The sequence below is a fragment of the Microtus oregoni genome, unplaced genomic scaffold, assembly GCF_018167655.1.
Source record: "Microtus oregoni isolate MIOR12 unplaced genomic scaffold, Mior012 000017F_ref0000208, whole genome shotgun sequence".
NCBI lineage: Eukaryota > Metazoa > Chordata > Mammalia > Rodentia > Cricetidae > Microtus > Microtus oregoni.
This window is the reverse complement of record NW_024543076.1, coordinates 7,164,775-7,186,099: the sequence shown is the minus strand read 5'-3', so window position 1 is coordinate 7,186,099 and position 21,325 is coordinate 7,164,775. Positions and strand designations below refer to the sequence as shown.

Sequence of the window (21,325 nt, the reverse complement as noted above, 5' to 3'; positions counted from 1 at the left end):
CAGGAGCTCACTTTTCTAGCTGAACTGGCAAGCTCCAGGTTGGGCGAGAAAACCTATCTCAAATAATAAGGTGGACGCAACAAGTTGGCTGCCTATCAAGACCAGAACAACGACAATACAAGTAGACATGGCAACGTGAAGGGGGAAATCTCTACATATGTCACTTCAATAATCATAGAAAAAGAGACCAGAAATTTGAGAGGGGTTACAGGGAGGGAGGGAGGGGAGAGACTGGAAAGTGGGGACTGAAAAAAGAGGTTGGAGGGATGAAAGGAGGGAGGGAAATGATATAGTTATATGTTTAACTAAAATTTTTAAAAAATAATAAAGTGGACAGATGCAGACAGATGTCTATGAATTCAAGGTCAGCCTGGTCTAAATAGCAAGTGCTAGACCAGCTGAGACAATGTCTCAGACATAACAATAATAATATGAAAAGAGATTGAAGAAGACACCCAGGGTCAACCTGTGGCCTGCACACACACACACACACACACACACACACAGAGAGAGAGAGAGAGAGAGAGAGAGAGAGAGACACATTCTCTCTCTCTCTCTCTCTCTCTCTCTCACACACACACACACACACACACACACACACACACATGCTATAGACCTTATGATCAGTAGTGATACAATAATTTTATGTAGTTATGATTCCATATTTGAAACTTCACCTTCCCAGAGTCACCACCTTCTTTCCTCAGCAGCTTTGGGGAAAGAAAAAATACCATGAATGAGCAGGAGCATCCCAACTGCACAATTAGCTCATGCGATTTCTATGAATAAGTGAGAATGTTAAAGGTAGTGAACTAAGCACCCAAGTTCCTGACCCTAAAAGTAAAAATAGAAAATGGGTTCATTGCCCTTGCTACTAGCATGCCTGCAAGCCTAGCTAGGAGTAGAGGCTGGAGCCAGAGGATCAATAGAGACCCTGGGAAACAGATCCATAAAGGAAGGGGTGGACGAGGATGGGAATAATGGAGAAACAGTCTGTGGAGATTTGAATGAAAATGTCTCTCACATGCTCTGATGTGCGAATACTTGGTCCCCAGTTGTTGATGCTTGGGGTAGGTTTGGGGGTGTGGCCTTGCTGGAGGAGGGGTGCCAGTGGGAGCAGCTGCCACGCCCTGTTCTTTCTCTCTGCTTCCTACTTGGGGTTCAGGATGTGAGCTGCCAGCTTTCTCCTGTCCCTGCTGCCGTACTGTCGCCACAAAGTCTTTCCAACTGGAACCCTAAGAACAAAGACATTCTTGCTATAAATTGCCTTGGTCATGATGTTTGTCTTAATTAGGGTTTCCAAACTGCGATGAAACACCACGACCAAAAACAAGCTGGGGAGGAGAGGGTTTACACGGCTTACACTTCCACATCATAGTCTATCATGGAAGGAAGTCAGGATAGGAACACAGACAGGGCAGGAACTTGGAGGCAGGAGCTGATGCAGAGGGTGTGGAGGGTTGCTGCTTACTGGCTTGCTCCCCATGGCTTGCTCAGCCTGCATTTTTATAGAACCAGGGACCACCAGCCCAGGGATGGCCCCACCCACAGTGGACAGAACCCTCCCCCATCAATCCCTAACTAAGAAAACACTCTACAGTCAGATGCATTTTCTCAATTGAGATTCCCTCCTTCAGATGACTCCAGCTCATGTCAAATAGACACGAACCAGTCAGCACAGTGTTTTATGTCACGGCTAGGAAAGTAACTTTGCACAGTACCAATGTGTAGTCCTAGCGCTAAAACAGCAACCATTCTGCAGGCACCAGAGCTGAGGAAGCCCATTCGTGTAATAAAGGCTGCTAATTTGCTTTGTAGAAGTTTATGACTAACAACAATAAGAATTTTTATATTTAGGACTAGCTTCCATTGACTCCCAATCTTGTTCTCCCCAGAATTCGGCATTTTGCATGCCTAAGGAATCACAAACTGCCCGTGGTCACTCTTCTGCGGTTTTTGTTCAGTAGACTTCATAATGAGCTGGAGTTTGATCAAAGTGGTACAGACCCACGGAACAGGCCTCCTCCCTGACAAACCACGCTGGCCCTGGAGAGCTGAGTGAAGCTCACAGTGTCACTGGGAAAGAAATGAGGTAGAAAAAAGTTAAACGAGGCAAAACAATTAGCAAGGCCCAATTAAACAACGGATCCTCCTTGTTCAGCGTATATTTTTTACCCTCTCCAAAATCTTGATCCAGGAATGCCAGGCAGTGACAGGATAGCTAATTGTTTTAGAAATCAGGTGTTTAAGGTTTAGTTGGATGTTTTTTTATTTTTGGTTACTCTAGTGTGGTTTGACTGGGGGTTTTGCAGGGTGGTGGTGGGGAGACAGAATTTAGTGTTGTTTTGCTTGTGTCTCAGAACCCTTTTAGATAGTGTTGATACAGTCAAAGCTAGAACTGCTTGTTTAGGGCAACTCCATCTCCTAACATCTGGACTCTCCCTCGTCCTGTCTATCAAATGAGGTTACATAATGAGAGATTTGCATAGCCAAGGCAGACCTCATTTTGCAAGGTCTACTTGGAGCAGGTTAATCTGCTTACCTGGTTCCCCAGTCCTGTGAGGTAAAGGCTTTCATTTCTCCAGATGGAGCCCACTTTTCCCACTCCCACCCCCAGAGAAGCTTCATCTTGACAGCGCATGACTGTGACCCTGTCTTTGAACTCTGTGCCTCAGTTTCCCTGTCTTTACCACAAGGAAGAACTCTTGATTCCCAGGCAGGGACTACCGACGGCAAGCTGCAAATCCCTGTTGCAAATCCAGGTTGAAACTTCAATTTATAGATTTTTCTCTGAACCTTCAAAACTCACCCACAGGCAAGGCAACCTTGATTCTACCTCGACATAAATGGAGCCATTACTGCCTTCATTGCAGAGGGTATACGTGGTCATTTGCTTCTTGATTTTAAGACGTGTTTCCTAAAATGAAGTACACATTTTGAAAGCAATCTCCTGCTGTTTTTGCCAAACCGAATGCCTTTTAGTGCTGAGAAATTGATTTAAGTTTCAAAAACAAACATGAAAGAAGGGAGCTGCAAGAAATGTTTTGTTTTTCTATCACAGGTATCCAGCCCACCGAGGACCAATGTTCCAGAAATCCCCCACTTTCCGAAACTTCTGTGCAGATCTGTGAATCTCCCCACCTGGTGAAACACACACACACACACACCACCATACCACACATTCTCACACACACACACACATTCTCACACACACACACACATTCTCACACACACACACACATTCTCACACACACACGCACATTCTCACACACACACACATTCTCACACACACACACACACACATTCTCACACACACATTCTCACACACACACACATTCTCACACACACACACATTCTCACACACACACACATTCTCACACACACACATTCACACACACACACACACACATTCTCACACACACATTTTCTCACACACACACACATTCTCACACACACATTCTCACACACACATTCTCACACACACATTCTCACACACACATTCTCACACACACACATTCTCTCTCACACACACATTCTCTCTCACATACACATACACACACACACACACACACACACACACACACACACACACTGCTTTCCTAGAACCTGGTGGCCTGAAACAAGCTGATTCATTCCCCCCTTTCCTTCATTTCCTGTTGTTGCGTTCTTTTCAAGTTAGCCAATGAAATAGGTGAGGTGAGATCTCAGACAATGGAGAAAAGACGCAGTCACCACCTGTGTTAGAATAAAAACAAAGTGAACGTCCTGTCCCAGGGTGCTTGCTAACTCAGTTTGGGTCTTGATGCACTGTTTCCAAAAAGAACCTGCCTTGTCCATCCCCCTTTCCTTTTGTGGGACACAGCCTATAGGGTCCTTGTTTCTCACAGGTAGAACTGAACCTGCATGGCATAACAGGCATCTGAATGATAAACTTGATACTCGAATTTTCTCCTGTTCCTTACTCTCTCCCTAAGAGTCATTCCCAAATTGTAATTGCTCCATCTCTCTGCCTTTTGATTTGAAATCCTTACTCCAGTTAACCTGGAAAGATGGACACAACTTTAACAACTCTGAGCTTGGCAAGACTGCTCCTGTCTAGAGTCCTGAGCGAGAAGAGGTAGTTATGCCCCCAGGGAGAGGAATGGGGGATGGATCCACGGTGCCCACTCTTCGGGATGTTACCACTGACCTCTATACGTAGCCGGTGAGATACTGTTTGCTGGCCGTTAGGGATTCCTAGAAAACCAAAGCATGTTTCTCCGACCCTGTTCTCCTGAGGCTGCTGGCGAGAGGTGGACAGGAGTGCAAAGACAAGGGAGTTAATTGGAAGAACAGACGCTCTGCTGACCCCACAGGTGCCAGCTTTCCTGACCCAGCACTTGGTAAGATTGATGTGTCCTCTAAGGTGAGAAACTTATTAAGGGAACCGGGACCTCTCAGGGTGAAGAAGCAGGCCTAGCTCCTACCCTGCAGGGATTTGCCATTTAGCTGGCATGAGCAGTAGCGGAGTTGTTGGTGCACAGAGCTTCAGGGGTTCTGGAGGAGGAGGTTCGGGGGGGGGGGTGTTGTTCCTAAAAAGTGGCCATCACTTCCTTCACAGGTGGTAAATGGACAGTTTTCTGTCCTCCTCTAGTCTTGCAGACTGAGTCTATCTGAATCCCGAGGCTCTTGGAAGAAGCAACTCAGCTAAGCTCTTCATGCTGTCTACAGGGCAAAAACTATCAGAGTGATTCACTGGGTGCATTTAGCACTCCTTTTGCTGCATGATGCTCGGGACTCCCCTTGGGGGATAAAGGGATGAATATTTATTTGAGTCTAATAATAGTGGGGAAATCGGATTTTGTACTTTTTTTTCTTTTAGTAAAAGAAATAGGGTGGTATTTTTATAGTTCTCTTGGGAATCTGTATCTCAATAACAACTTTTGATATGCATAGTCATAATCTACCCTGGTATTATGCTAAACACTTACAAACACCGCCTGGCCCAGCTACGCTGCTACTTTCCCTATGCATTGTTAGCTGAGAAGTAAAAGAAACACAGTCAGACATCCAGCAATAGTTCTCGAGTACCTACCATGTCCTAGGCACTGAGCTGTGTACTGGGGACATAAACAAAATTCTGTTCTGCCAATCAGCATGTGCAGTGGTCTGAACACAAATGACCCCATAGACTCGTGTGTTTCAATGTTCAGCCCACAGGGAGTGACACTATTAGGAGGTGTGGTCTTTTGGGAGTAGGTGTGGCCTTGTTGGAGGAGTGGTCACTGTGGAGGACAGCTCTGAGGTCTAAGAGGTCAAGATCTGGCCAGTGTAGTGTATCTCGGTCTCTCCCCACAGCCTACAGATCAAGGTCTCAGCTCCTTCTCCAGCACCCAGTCTGCCAGCACACCACCATGTTTCCTGCCATGATAGTAATGGACTAAATCTCCGAAACTGTACATCAGTACCAATTAAATGTTTTCCATTATCAGAGTCGCTGTGGTCATGGTGTCTCTTCACAGTAATAGAAACCCAAACAAGACAGCATGAGTGTATAGAATTAATCATATGTTTGTACTGGTTAAACAGAAAAGTTCAATTTGCCCTGGTCCAAAAAGGACAAAGGGACACAGGAAATATTGACACATTTCTGCCCAAGAGGCAATACTTCCACTTTAGATAGATCTGGAAAGTGTAACTCTGCCACGTTACAGAGTGGTGTTACATGTTACAGGGTGGTGTTACATGTCACTCTGCCATGTTACAGGGCAGTGTTACACGTCACTCTGCCATGTTACAGAGTGAAAACTTGGGGGTGTCCTCTCACTATTGAGTCTCGTTCCTAAATGAGTTTAGGAACACACTCAGAAGGAAGTTCAAGGACAAGGTTCCTAGAGTTGAAGGACGAACCCACAGGGCAGGCCAGCTGTTTCAGCCCCCTGGAGTTGGAAGAGATGAGGAGGAGAGAAAACTATGCCTTTTGAGTTAGGTTTGGAGGGTCATCCAGCACCTGCGCGGCAGAAGAGATGTGGTGTCAACAGAAAGTGAAGGGGCAGGCCAGGGAGCTCAGTGGTTACTAGTGCACACCACTCTAGCAATGGGCCCAAGTTTGGTTTCTCACTGTTGGGAGGCTCATAACTACCTGTAACTCCAGCTCTAGGGGATCCACTGCCTCCTTCTGACCTCTAAGGATACCTGTACTCATGTGTACGCATGCACACACACACGCGCACACACACACACACACACACACGCACGCACGCACACACACACAGGTTCTAGCCAGCATCCAAAAGGGAAAGCTATACCCTTCTGGGTCAGGACTGAAAAGTAAGCAGACTCAACAGAGCCTTCTAGCAGCTCCACAGCAGCAGGGGCTGGGGCGGAGAGTGCATTACCTCGTTAAAGGGGCTAATCATCCTTCCCACCTGTAGTATGCCATAAGCTAAATCGGCCTTTCTATGGCTTTGACTCTTAGCTAGGTGATTAACGGACCCCATTTGATTAATCCTGACATTTTCAGCAGCTTGGAATGTTAAATCTCTACCCAAAACCAACAGCAAATTCCATTCTTTTGACGAGAAGGAAATCATTTCCCCTCAGAGGCCTCAAAGGAACCTTGATCAAAGCTACTGAACACTGGTCACAGATAAAAGCTCCAAAGGTTCCTTAAAGTGAGACTCGAATACCTTAGCTCCTTATTCTTGACCTGCTTTGGAGACTGTGAATGAAAACATGGACTTTCTCCTGGGGAAAAAGCGCATGCATTCGTCCCATCTTAAAATGATTTCAAGAATTCATGGACCTCGTGAAACTCATGCATGGTTTGTCTTGGGCACCTAACTCAGATAACCAAACAGCTTTCTCTCTCTCTCTCTCTCTCTCTCTCTCTCTCTCTCTCTCTCTCTCTTTCACACACACACACACACACACACACACACACACACACACACACACTACTGAGGGACCACAGAACCCAGCTGGCATCTTCCTTCCCCTCCTCATCCATACTCACTGTCAGGGGAACTCACGGAGTCTTGTGATTCAGATGATATACAGTCTATACACTGCTGGTTGTCAGATTCATGCATCTAATCAGCAAATTCCTACACCTAACTGTCTAACTGACCTTCTCACCTGGAGACTAATAACCTTCTCAAAATACTGTGCCTGGGTCTTAGTTTTCCTTCCAGAAGTTATTTCTCCCCTAATCTTCCTTAATAAACAGCAGCTTTATTCCTATACTGGCTCAGGTCAAAAACTCTACAGGGCATCTTGGGTCTTTCTTTCATCTGCATCTCACATCCAGGAGCTAATCCTGCTTCAAATCCTATAAGCTCTGACTCTAAAAGAAATCTAACAAGTAAATCAAAGTGATCAATCTGTTTCAGGAAGCCGGTCACACAGCAAGGCAACCCTGGCTGAGAACACATTTCTATATACCTGAAAACTGTAAGGAGAGTGGATGGTAAGACTTCTCACAAAAACGCTAATCACGTGAGGTAAAGCGTTTACTAACTAGCTAGACCATTAAACAGTATATACTACTTTTAAAAATAACTTTGCAACATAAGAACATGTACTACCACTCTTCCAAAGGTCTTGAGTTCAATTCCCAGCAACCACATGGTGGCTCACAACCATCTGTAATGAGGTCTGGTGCCCTCTTTTGACCTTTAGGCATACATGCAGACAGAATATTGTATACATAATAAATAAATATTTTTTTAAAAAAGAACATGTGCTACCTGCCAAAGAAAATAATATTTTTGAAGCATTTTATCAAATCACCTCCGGTATGTCTGGAGAAAGGATTTGCAGTGTGGAATGAGTTGACACATTAGTATGTAGCAGCCAAAATAAAAGAACTAACTTCTCAGGTGGCCACATGTCATCAAATCAGGTGATACAACATCCAGCAGAAATTTGGAAGTGAGGAAACCTTGCTGGAGCAGTCCAATCGAAGTTCCTGACCGACAGCTCACGCAGAGAGCTTTCTCTCCATGGGCAAGCAACTGGCTTAAGATTCCTACTGTAGGCATTCTTATGCCCTGGCTTAAACAATAGTGACCACTATTGTTGCAAATGTTTACCTTCTGACTGTTCTCAGGGGTGCAGTGTGGGTTCTTGGTTTTCTTGGGCTTTTTGTTCTGTTTTGTTTTTTTAATACCCTTAGCTGTTTTCTGTTCCTTCTCTCTGAGAACTGTTCACTGTTCTCCTGTCTCTCTGAGAACTGTTTACTGCTCTTCTTTCTCTAAGAGGACCAGGAAGCCAGCCTGACCCAAGAAGAGAAGTTTGGAAGGACATTTGAGTCTGGGACAAGGGACTCTGCTCATTCTGCACTCTCAATGAGTGCAAACAGTGCAGTTGCCAGAACCATTTATATGACAACTTCTCATTAATTCATGGCTTCATTCTTAGCTGAAAACAGCATCACCTTCACGCAGACTTGGTTTTTGTGTGTCTGTATGTCTCTGTGTGTGTCCGTCTATGTGTGTATCTGTCTGTCTGTGTGTCACTGTTTGTGTCTGTCTGTCTGTGTATGTGTCTGTCTGTGTTTTGCTCAGCCCTCCCAGTGCACTTCACTTTACTCAGAAGAAAATCTCAGTCCTCATGCAGACACCCAGGCATCCAAAGGCACAACCAAGCTTGTCCTTCCTACCATGCTCCCTGTGTCTTCTAGTCCTCCTCCTCAACTGCACCTCAGCTGTCACTCACATTTCCTGCCTGTGTGCCTCCTGCCTCTTCTGCCCCTAGTGTCTATCACTTTGTTGAACATCAACCACACCCTAGGAGGCAGCCTCTAGTCTCTCTGCTTACATTCCTTTATTTTCCTCCTGGAACTTAGCCACCATCCGATATGGATTTATTTGTCTTTATTTTCTGTCTTCCTCCACTAAGTTATCAGTCATAATGACAAAGACTCCGCATGGCCTATGAACTGTGGATGCCCTGTCTCATGCTCAAGTAAAGGGGGCCGGAGTATGGCATCCAGGTAGAGCAGCTGGCCCTGAAACTTTGGCAGGCACAGCTCTTCGCAGAATGATATAGACAGGAGCCTTCAGCTGGCAAATTTCAAGAGAATTAAAAGCAGGAACTTTGGGTGACTTTATCATTTAGAGCCGGTGACTAGAAAGAAGTGTGATGGAGAAATAAAGTTAGAGATTAAGATGGAGACAAAGAAATGATAAAGATTAGAAATGGCCATTGTAGCAGTAACGGAAAATATTCAAAGATCCCCAAGCAACTGTAATCGAGGTGGCTCAGAAACACGCAGGTCTCTGGATGGATCTACACGTCTGGATCCCAAGTTAGATGGAGGCTTGCAATCCCGAGTTTGTTAAACACGGGCTTACAGATGCTGATGAAGTTGGGAGCTGCAGCCATGTTATATGAATACGTGAAAGTATCCCAATGAAATTCATTATTTTGTACATTTAATTATATTACTAAAATTTCTTTAAAAGAATGAGTGAGAAGCATGACAAGGATTGGCTCCAGGGAATTGTTAATGCTCAAACCGAGTACAAAGCATGCAAAGCATTAAAAAGACTGAGGAGACCAGTTGGGCAGTCGGTGAACCGAGAAGCAAGGGACTGAAGATGAGGATTTAGAAAAGGCGGTGGTCACAGTGCCAGATAAGGGAAAAAGTTCAAACAGGAGAAGAAACAATAATGTCAACTGGCTATAAAAGAACTGTGGTTTGGACAAGAAATACAGGACCACATGTTTTCTGGTTCTGTGGCGCTAAAACAATGCTTTGCTCATTGATCAATTGCAAGTCAGAGTTTCCATTCGCATCCACCCGTAGGTTTTTCAAATACCAGTGCTTGGTTGCGCTCCCTGAATAAGGGGTGCAAGATGTCTGGGATGTGGGCCCAGGTACTGGTTTGCTATAAAAGCCCTAAGAGGGGTAGTCATGAACAGCCAAGACTGGGAGATCTGGAGAAGCTGGACTTTCTACAAGAGCCACCAGGGAGCCTCCATGTATGGCACATACTAGGCAAACCCTGCCCCTGTGATGGATTGTGAACCAGGACAGTGGACAGAAACCTGATGCTGAGCCATGGGAAATCTGTCAAATTACTGGTACACATTGTTAGCCACCCAAGTCCAAAGGTGAGAGCCATTCTCTTTGCCAGATGTCTTTTGCCTATTTGTGCCTTTGGTTTGGTAAAACATTAAAGCAAAGACCTTTTCTAGACACTGGTTTGCTCATTGTAGCTTTCTCAGCCTGCTTTCTCATAGAACCCAGGGCCAATACTCACAACAGGTTGGGTCCTCCCACGCCAATCACTAAGAAAAGGCTCTATAAGCTTGCATGCAAACCTTATAGATGCTTTTGTTGTTGTTGCAGTTTATGTTCCTTCCCCTCTGTTGACTATAGCCTGTGTCGAGCTGACATAAAAGCTAGCCAGGGCAGGGGGCAAGGGAGTTAGATGCTGTAGATCTTATTTCATACTTTAGGCCTCGAGTCCTTTCTGTCCCAAGTACTTCCAGGTGCTTGCTGTCTGCCTCCACCTCAGCCTTCACCACAAAGAGAAATGACTTCATAGACTGCTTGCTCACCATGTGATCTAAAGTTCTTTGAAAACTCCGAACCCACAGGGTTGCTTCACAGAGGATTCCTGGGCTGATAATTACAACACCATTCCCTAGGGATCCGATAATGAGCCAGCTATGTGTTCTTCATGAAGGGGGCACCTCTGAGTTGGGCCCTAAATGTTCGCAAAAACCCATACCTGAATGAATGAGTGCAGTTAGCGAGGCCTGGGAAGTCACCAAGCTTACCAAAGGCCTCATCATGCCCACCGGTCTCATTTTGTTGAGATTCAGCTCAAACAAAAGAAGCCTTATGTGTTTGCTTTCGCCTGCAGCTCCTAATCAGCCACAGCGATTAAAAGTAACAATTGCTACTGATTTACCGGGATTCTCAATAGAAAGGCAGAACTGAAAGGCTTGGAAACCATCCCATCCCAGGCTTCTCTTTTAACCCTTTCCTCGCCAGCCAGGAGGAGTTGACTGAGCGTTACTTCCTACAGCATGATCCACCAAGCCAATCTATAGTTTCTGTTGATGTGACAGAGTTTGATAATAAAATCCAGCATGTATAAGGGGATGAGTCAAATGTCCCGACTGTGTCTTCCTCCTTGGACTCACACATGCAGGATCTTCTTTATTTTAAAGACAGAGAAGAAGGCCCAAAAGTGTTAGGATGTCAGAGCCTGAGATGCAGGATTGACAGGGCAATTCATGCGTGACTGAAGCTACACAAAAAGGTCACTTTTCTACTCTCCCATAAACGGGACCTCACCCTTCCAAGGTCGCCAACTGTGCTGGCTCACTTTCGTCAGCTTGGCAAGCTCCGGTCACCTCAACTGAAAAACAAATGTCTCCATGAGGCATGTGGGCAAATCTTTAGGGCATTTTCTTGATTAGTGATTGACATGGGATGCCAGAGCTCACTGTGGGTGGTGCCACTCCTAGGTAGTGGTTCTGGGTTGTAGAAGAAAGCAGGCTGCGCAAGCCTTGAGGAGCATGCCTGGAAGCAATGTTCTCCCACTGTCTCCGCTTCAGGTCCTGCCTCCAGATTCCTGCCTTGGGTTCTGACGCTGAGTTTCCTAAATAATATACTGTAACACGGAACTGTAAGTCAAAGAATCTGCTTTTGCCCATGCTGCTTTTGGTCTTGGTGTTTATCACAGCAATAAAAAGCAAGCTAAGGCAGTCACAATCTTCATTTTTATTTTAGTACACTGAACCCTACCAACTACCAAAAACCTACATGCATGTCTAAAACGCTAAGTATAGTGGCAGAGTGGCCTTATCTGCCAACGGGCTTGCTGCGGATGGCGTGCTTGGTGACTTGTCCCATAATGGAAGTGAACCACTTCTTTGACTCTTTTGCCAGCACTTGGGAACCTTTTCCTCCTGCTAAGTTGCCTTGTTCCGGCTTAATATGACAATTTGTGCCTAGTCTTATTGCACCTTGTTATGCCGTGTATCCGTATGTTATGCTGTATTTGGTTGATATCCCTGGGAGACCTGCTCTTTTCTGGAGGAAATGATGGAAATACGAATCTGGGGAAGGGAAAGGGGAGAGGCTGGGGGAAGTGGAGAGAGAGGAAACTGTGGTCAGGATGTATTGTATGAGAGAAGAATAGATTTTCAAAAAATAAAATAAAGAAGTTTAAAAAAGAGATGTGGCCTTGTTGAAGGAGGTGTGTCAGTGGAGGTGGACTTTTAGGTATCAAAAGCTCAACCCAGGCCAGTGCCTCTCTCTCTGCTGCCTGTGGATCAAGAAGTAAAACTCTTAGCTACTGCTGCATGTCTGTCTGCTTCCTGCATGGTGACCATGGATTAACTCCCATAAAACTGTAAGCCAGCCCCAATTAAATGCTTTCTTTCTAAGCATTGCCTTGGTCATGGTGTCTCTCCACAGTGATCGAACACTGGCAAGGCAGTCCTCCATACCTGACTCTCTCTTCTTGCTCCATTTAAAAGCTGACAATGCTCCTTTCTGACCAAGTGTCTTCCTCTGCTTGGCACACAGACTCTCTTGAGAGGGCCCCTTCTGGGCATCTTGTCATTGCCATTCCTCTCATGTAAAACTGGATGGGCTCACAATACTGAGCTGCCTCAGGCTTTTCTTTGCCACCCACTTCTCTCTCCCCTGACATATGTACTCAGCCAGTCCCATGGAGGACAGAGTGGCGTCATCAACATGCCCCTGACATGGACTAACTCCCCGCATGGCTACTGTGTCAGACAGAAATGTTCTTGCTCGAATGTGGTTATCAGGTGCAGATGACAAAGGGTGGAGATGATGAGCCAGTTTCAGAAGGGTTGCTAGAATTTGCTTAACTCTGATTTCAGTCTCTCAGAGATCACACTTAAATTGCAAGGTGCTTTTGAAAAGTAGTTTGCATAAACCTAGATCAAACATAGTTAGCACCAGATAATATGGGGAAATGGAATATAAACATGAATAGAGTAGCTTCTGGCATAAAGTGAATACTCCATTAGAGTCAAATTTTCTTAATTTCTCAAATTTGAGAATTGAAGCAGAGATTTTTCATTAGATTACTTCATTGTTCCTTCTGTTCCTCTGTGTTTGTTTATTTAAAAAGCACTAAAACCAGTTAATAATGTTTCTTTGTTCTGAATGAAACATCCCCTGATTTATTAGTTAAATGGCATTCAGAATCACACTAATAGTTGATACACGAAATCATGGATGGCTTTGCAATCTAAATAACAATACGGCAACCGTTTCGAAGAACCACGATGCACTCTTGTGTGCCTGCCCCACCGCTTATGCACATAATCTTTGTGGCAGTTTCTATCTGTGTAAAAATGGCATAACTTACGTGGCCTACTGGGATTTATAAACCGGGAGGGAAATTTCCTAAATAAACAAACCCTGAGGCTGATGTATTTGAGAACTCACATCTGGGGAGCTAAATCCATGCTCAACAGGATCATGGCTGGAATCTAGTCAAATGAGACAAATCCCAAAGGATCACCATGTTCCAGATGCTTCCAGGATATTTTTAGACCTGCTGTCTCTCACTAAAATACACTCAGATTTGAGAGGAGGGATTTCTATCGGTAACCAGAAGGCTTTGCAGTGTGGGATTTTTGTTCAAGCCAGAAGTGTGTACTATTCCAAATGTCTACGTATACATATCTATCTATCCTCCAATATCCTTCTCCCTCAAGACTAGTGCCAGGGCCGTGTGAAGTGGCACACATCTGTAATTCCAGCATTTGGCAAGCCAAAGCAGGAGGATTGCAAATTCAAAACCACCCTTGACTACATAGTAAAACCCTGTCTCAAAACAAAAAGGAAGGAAGGAAGGAAGGAAGGAAGGAGACAGAGAGAGAGAGAGAAAGAGAGAGGGAGGGAGGGAGGGAGGGAGGGAGGGAAGGAAGGAGGGAGAGAGAGAGAGAGAGAGAGAGAGAGAGAGAGAGAGAGAACACCAGTGTCAGAACTCAACAACTATTTAAGAGCCCTGTCCTTAGCTTAGGCAAAACCTATAATTCACTACTACATCTCACCTGGTCTTGTCCCGCCTCTAGAATCATTCCTTTCTGCCTGCAATGGCAATTTGGCATTTATGGATACCTCAGAGGTTCATCAACTCAACCGAGAAGCCCACTCTGAATGGCAGAACTAAGACAAGAGAGGCAAGCACATCTACCTGTGGATCCTGCGAGGTCCTTGGAAGAAGTGTCAGTGGACAGCTGGAAGCAGAAACAGCTAGAACCAACGCTAGAGACAGGGTGGTGTGTTCTCTGCTGTTGATGGAACTACAAGTAGTATCTACCCACTATCACACAGTTACGCTTTTTTTTTTGGTTGAATCACTTTATTAACAGTTCTTAGATCTGTTACTATTTTCCATTTTCCATATTTCCTTTTTAGCAAATACAGGGGAATTCCAAGGGCTGGTTGATCCTTCAATATGCTGAGCATCTAATTGCTCCTGTACCAGATGTTCTGAAGCCTGCAGTTTCTATGTTGTTAAAGGCCATTGGTTAACCCATACAGGTTTTTCTGTCAACCGTTTTAAAGGTAGGACTGTTGGTACCTCTGAGAGTTCACCAGTCATTTTTCTGTTTTTGTACAGCCCAAATGGTCAGTATCTGTTTTTCATAGCACCTTATACATTCTTCCCAGAAACATGAGTTGGTTTATGGTCCGAGACTGCAGCAGATCACAACCCATAGATTCACTGCTATACTGGCCACATTTGGCCTCATCCTCCTCTCTGTTCTTCTGGCCCTATGCATTCAACCCATCTCGTGCTTTGTTTTACCTGAGATTGGGTTCCAATTCCTAAGAACTGAACATCTGACTCCTGAAGAGGCCAATTAGGATGCCGTGATTCTGAAGTTGTAATAGTCACATTTTTGCCTGTGTCTAGTAATCCTTCCAAATATAAAACGCTTCATGAATTTGCATGCCATCTTTGCATAGGGGCCATGCTAATCTTCTCTGTATCATTCCAATTTTAGCTTATATGCTGTCAAAGTGAGCACCAGTTATGCTTAACATGTTATCTCTATTCTTATCTCCTAAGCATTACTAGCAAATCAGTCACGATGAGGCTCTCGGGCTAAGGCAGGGCATGCCACTCACTGCTGAGCGGCAGAGAAACACCCGGATTCCCCTGAAGGTATGTTCAATGAAGTCAGTGCTGCTGGGTCACTTCATGGTGACATCCTCCAACAAAATAATTAATAGTACCATTCCAAAAAGGTGCGCATTTTGACATTATATCTCTCACCTACAAATTAAAAACTCACATGTCTTCTCTTTCTCTAAGTCAGCAGAGACATTTTTAACAGAGATGGGCAACATGTCTAGGAAGCTCAGCTATGCCCACATTTGTGAATTCTTCAGGATCATAACCAGAAAGAAAGGTCGGTCACTATTTCTACCAAGTAAATCTGGCTGTGTGTGTGTGTGTGTGTGTGTGTGTGTGCATGCGCACACACAAGCATGCACAACTGTAAAACGGATTCAAACATTCAAAGACTTGTCTACAATTACAGGATAGAAGTTATTTGTTATTGTATTTACATTACAATATCCACAATATTACGGAAATCTACCTGAACACTTCATTATTTATATTTCATAAGAAATTTTAGGAATAACTGTCCCTAGACACTCATTTGCTTGTCAGTTTTCATGAGGGTGTTGTATAATCATATGTGAGTGTCTCTTTTTAATATTCCTAAAGTTTCAGTTTTATTTTAAAATGTAAAGCTGCCTCACATTAACTTTGGCTAAGGATGTGCTCTAAGGCCCTACCCTAACTCCTGGTTCAATAGTTGTCTGCTCCCCTTATTTAAACAATGTTGCATTATTGTATCTACTTTGGTTCATTTAAATGCTATCTACTCTTATTCTTTTCTCCTGTCTAACCTCATACTAGTATTTCAATGTTTTATTTTAAAATGTGCAAAAAAAAAGTAAGCATAAATCCTGGTGAATTTTTGAAGATAAAACCCACTATAACACCAGGACCAGTTCTGAGCAAATCGCCACCCACAAAGCTCTCTTCTTCCCTCTCCATCACTCCCACACCCACGGTGGCCATTATCCCTCTCCATCACTCCCATACCCACGGTGGCCATCATCCCTCTCCATCACTCCCACACCCACGTCCCTCCCCATCACTCCCACACCCACGGTGGCCATCGTCCCTCTCCATCACTCCCACACCTGTGGTGGCCATCGTGACTCCTAACAAGCCTGGTTAGCTTTGCCTACCATCTTCTTTATACAAATGGAATAATATTACAGCAACGATGTTTTGAAAATATCTGTTTGCTGTATTCATTTGTTTGGCTCTTTTTACTGATATCCAGCGCTCTGAGACCTGTTATCTCATCAGTCACAGGTTGCTTAGCAACCTGTCTGGGAAGTCATTCTCTGACTTCCTCCACCAGATCTCAGCTTCAGGCAGCTGAGAGGTCGTCCTCACTCCTAAATGCTCCTCTGCTAACAGCATCTTCTCTTTTTCTGAACATTTAAAACACTGGAACAAAATAAATGAATGTATCTTATTCACCTAAGTGTTCATCAGGAACACTTACAATAGTACCAAGTTGTTTTTCAAATATTTTCTCTGCTTCTAGACAATAAATAGCCCAAGTCTCTTAGATTCTGTCTTTTTAGATTTCTTAGATTCTACTTTCACTGCAATGAGTTAATGTCAATATAGCTATATTATAACTATGATGGTTAATGTCAAGTTGGTTGTCATCCAGACTGTACTTAGAATCACCTGGGAGACTGGTCTGGCACACTTCCAGCAGTGTTTGTGAAGGCATTTCCAGAGAATATTAACTGCCATGGGAAGTCTCACCCTGACTGTGGACAGTGCTTTCCCAGGGACTGGAAGCCAGAGCAGAGCAAAACATAGTCCAATGTTCCTGTTTTTTTTTCTTTAGCCTTGACTGATAACCCTAGATTATGGCTCTAAGAAATGAGATCAAAACGGGCATTGAATCACTATCTCTATGTGCCTGGAAATGCTCTCTTATCATCTTGAAATTGATAAGAATAATTTTCCGTTCTCAAGAGGGATCGATACAATCTCGCATGAGAATAAAGAGTTAATCCTTCCACAGCTGCACCCCTCAGCCTTTGTCCTTCGGTTCCTTCTGCTCTGAACACCCACAATACACTGGATAGGATGCCTTTGACCTGATTTGGATCCTCACACTGCCTGTGATCAGTCAAGTTCCTAGGAAATCAAGATGTAACCAGTACCCACCTTGCAGGCTTGTGATGTATCTTAGTGAGGCCATGATATAGAGCACTTACCAAGGAGCCTGGGAAGTATACACTCAACTGCTAGCCATTTCCGTTTCCTTCCTGACTGTTTAACTAATTCTACGCTACTCTTATTCCCCTCTCACAACTGAGAGTCACTTCTCTCTGGGCCCTGGCCACCCTAGTCTACTTTGTCCTTTATTCTCCAAGAGCAGAATTGGCTTTATTTGGTGGTTATTTTCAACACCTACTGCCCTTATCATTCACAATAAGCGTTTACTGAGGACAACTGAAGAAAGAATAGTGGAAGGAAGAAGGGAGTTTAAACACTAGGGAGCTCCTGTAATCATCTCCGAGAGCAGGAACCATTGCCTCATAGAAGGTGGACACCTGGGACCAGAAATGCCTGCTTCAGGCATTGTTGTTATAAACAGCGGTGCTCAGAGGGATCTTGTTTTTCTGTGATTGCAAATTAGACTCTAATATTAAAGAAAAAAATCCATTTTCAATGAGGATTTCAGTCTCCTAAAACTGGAACTGCCAAAGCACCACCACCGTCATGAGTAACCTGAACGTGATTTAAGACATGAGAGGTGGAAATGTCATCAGTTACCAAGGGGAGAAATTAGAATGGTAGCCCTTTAAGGGCTGAAGTAAATAAATAAGAGTTTATGTCTAATTAGACTTGGATTTAAAAGTATTGTGTGGACAATTAAAGAAAAAGAGGCGGTGGATTTGGAAGCGAGCAATGGGGTACATGGGAGGGGCTGGAGGGAGGAACATTGCAATTTCAAAAAATGAGCAATTGTAAAAAAAAAAAAAGACATTGTACAGGAGAAAATGATGTGGGAAAATGGATCCATTTTCATTCAAAGAGCTTTGTCCAAATCCAAGCACTAATTCACACTCCAGAGAATCCACATGACCACATTTGAGGATCCCTGAGGCAATCCTGGTCTACCCCTTTGCCAGATTGTAGATTCTCGGTAATCAGGCTGACGAGGGAGAAATCCAGATAAAACAGAAATGCTGCTTCTGTTATGAGGTGCGGGTGAAACTCACACCTCAGAGCCACCCCACAACACTAGGAAATCATCTCCAACTTCACAACCCACAGCTTTTCTCCCTTTCATTGACGCTGGACAGACCATCATCAAAACAAGCCTTTGAAGAATACAGGAGTCTGGGGCCAAGAACCACACTGGGCTAAGAATCTGCACAGGAGCCGAAGGAGCGAGAAGAGCCCGGCAAGGCTGCCACCCTAGAATTCTCTGCCACCACCTTCCTTGCCGAGTCTGCACAGGAATCAAGGTTAACCCCCTCAATCTCGTCCTGAACTTTCATTGAGAGAGGGTCACTCTGTGTAGCCCTGGCTGTCCCAGAAATCTCTCTGTAGAGCAGGCTGGCCCTGAACTCACAGAGATCCACCTAGCTCTGTCTCCCGAGTGCTGGGATTAGAGGCGTATGCCTCCGTGTCTGGTGATAACCAAAGAACTTATTCTTTATCACTGACTCAAGAGACTTTTGTTGTCTGGGTTTATATTTTTATTGTAAAAATCTCCAAACATGTAAAGCTAAACTTTATATAAAGCCAAATACACATTGCATACTCAACAGCCAACAGCATCCTGCCATCAGTATTTTCCCTACATTCCCAGCAGTCCCTTCCTTTGTTTTTCTTTGCTTTAAATTGAATTCCAGGGCTCAGCCCAGGCACATGTCTGCAGCCTCAGCTACTTAAGAGGCTGAGACAGGAAGACACTTGAACTGAGGAATCTGGGGCTATCACGAGCTACAAAGTGAGAGCCTGGCTTAAAACAACAACAAAAACTAACAATAAATGTGCTGGGCACACAGGAAGTGGTGCTCAGGGAAACCAGCAGAAGTGGGAGAAGGGCTGTGGGAGCCAGAAGTGCCAAGGACACCACAAGAAAACCCACAGAATCAACTAACCTGGGCTCATAGGGGCTCACAGAGACCGAATCGCCAACCAGGGAGCCTGCATGGGACTGACCTAGGCCCTCTGTGTGCCTTGGTCTTCTTGTGGGGCTCCTAACAGTGGGAGCAGGGGCTGTCTCTGACTCTGTTGCCTGCTTTTAGGGTCTTTTGTTCCCACTGGGTTGTCTCATCTAGCCTTAAGAAGAAGGATGGTACCTTGTCTTACTGCAACTTGAAGTGTCATGTTTGGTGATATCCATGGGAGGCCTGCCCTTTTCTGAAACCAAATAGTAGATTGGAGGGCAGAGTTGAGAGGAGAGGAGGGAGGGGAAAAACTGTGGTCAGGATGTAAAAATAATAAATAAATATTTTAAAAAATTAAATAAATGAGGCTGGGAAGACAGTTCATAGGCGAAGTGCTGACCACACAAGCATGAGGACCTGGATTCATATCCCCGGCACCCATATAAAGGCAAGCACGGTGGTCACACATGTAATACCAGCAGTGGAGAGGCAGAGAAAGGGGGATCTCTGGGCCTTGCTGGTCAGCAAGTCTCACCAAACTCAGTTTAGTGAAAGACCCTGTCTCAAAAACTTAAGGTGGAGAGCAACTCAGGAAGACACCCAGAGTCAACCTCTACACACACACACACACACACACACACACACACACACACACACATGAGATGTGGCCCACACACCTACCATTTCTCCTGTAAACAAGTTCCATCTGCCCAGGGTTCAGGTTCAGTGCCAGGACCAGCACTGCACAGCCACACCGCACACAGAGTGTTCATCCCACACAGATCCACATGGCAGCCCAGTACAGCCTGACCTCCAGGCAGCTCAGACTTAAAAGCCAGACAGTAAACATTCGGCTTTATGGGCCAGTCGCTTGAAGCACTCCTTCAAACTATTGCACCGTAAAAGCAGACACAGACCTTATGTAAACAAATGTGCACAGCTGTGAGCCAATAAAGCTTTATTTACAAGTGAAGGCTACAGAAAAAGAAAAGGTAATCATGGGGTATAGTCTGGGGACATCTCCTCATCTACTCCCAATACTTAGGAATGATCCCATAAGAGAAAGCTACAGTGAGAATTGAGCAGACCCCACCTAAATTGTGGATCCCACCTATAATTGTAGATATATTCCTAGCTAGAGAAACAGGCATGCTGACAGGACATCTGTCTCTTCACCTGAAGTTTAAGAAGTCAGCGATCACTATCCTCAGCCCTCGTCAATTCCAGCCTCCTGTAGTACATCTTGTGCTATGGGAGATGCATTGTCCAAGACAAAAGAAAGCCTGAGGTTCACAAAAGGACACTATGTACTTACTCGAAGAACAGAATTTAGGCTTCTAACGTTCCCAGAAGTTTTCTGCACCTTAATCAACACCAGAACAAAATAATGAGCTTTTGCAACAAAATATATCTCTTAAAAGGAGCAGTTCATCCAGCACAGATGACCGACTCTCGGGTAGACCCAGAAGATGTAGACAGAGGAAAGAGAAGGGCGGTGAGAGAGGTAACTAAGAAAGAAGAGAAAAAGCTGGGGGTGGGGGTGCATACCTTTAATCCCAGCACTCAGGCAAGCAAATATCTGTGATTTCAAGGTCAGCCCAGTCTGCAGAGAAGTTTCACGACTGCCTAGCCTGTTACACAGGGAAATCCTGTCTCAAAGAAGAAAAGAGAAGAAACAGGGGAAGAAAGCATAGCTTCATGCATGTGTACTTTGGGTAATCCCTAAGTTTAATTGTTTTCTTTTACAATTTGAAGCATGATTACTTCTAATTGGTATGTTAAATTCATTAACATTTTCTAAGTTGTCAATATTTTTATATTTTTTTATATTTCACTATTTGGGTCCTGTCCAGATCTGTTGTATGTTTTGTTGTTGTTGTTGTTTTGGTTTGATTTGATTTGGTCTTATAATTATTTTTGTTTCATAAATATATGTACTGTATTTACATTGTTTCCCCCTCCTCCAACCCTTCATATCACCCCCCTCAAATCATGGGTCTCTCTTTCTTTAATTATTATTGTTATACACACACACATATACATACACACTTGCATGTACGATTTGCTGAGTCAATGTAGTGTGTATATGTT

General features: G+C 44.3%; 1 non-coding gene across 1 annotated transcript; it reads right to left on the bottom strand.

The window, feature by feature from the left end:
* Window positions 1-14,917: 14,917 nt before the first annotated feature.
* LOC121458576 lies at window positions 14,918-15,024 on the bottom strand. The gene has a single exon (XR_005975858.1). It is a non-coding gene; the product is annotated as a U6 spliceosomal RNA (small nuclear RNA).
* Between the last annotated feature and the right edge of the window lie 6,301 nt (window positions 15,025-21,325).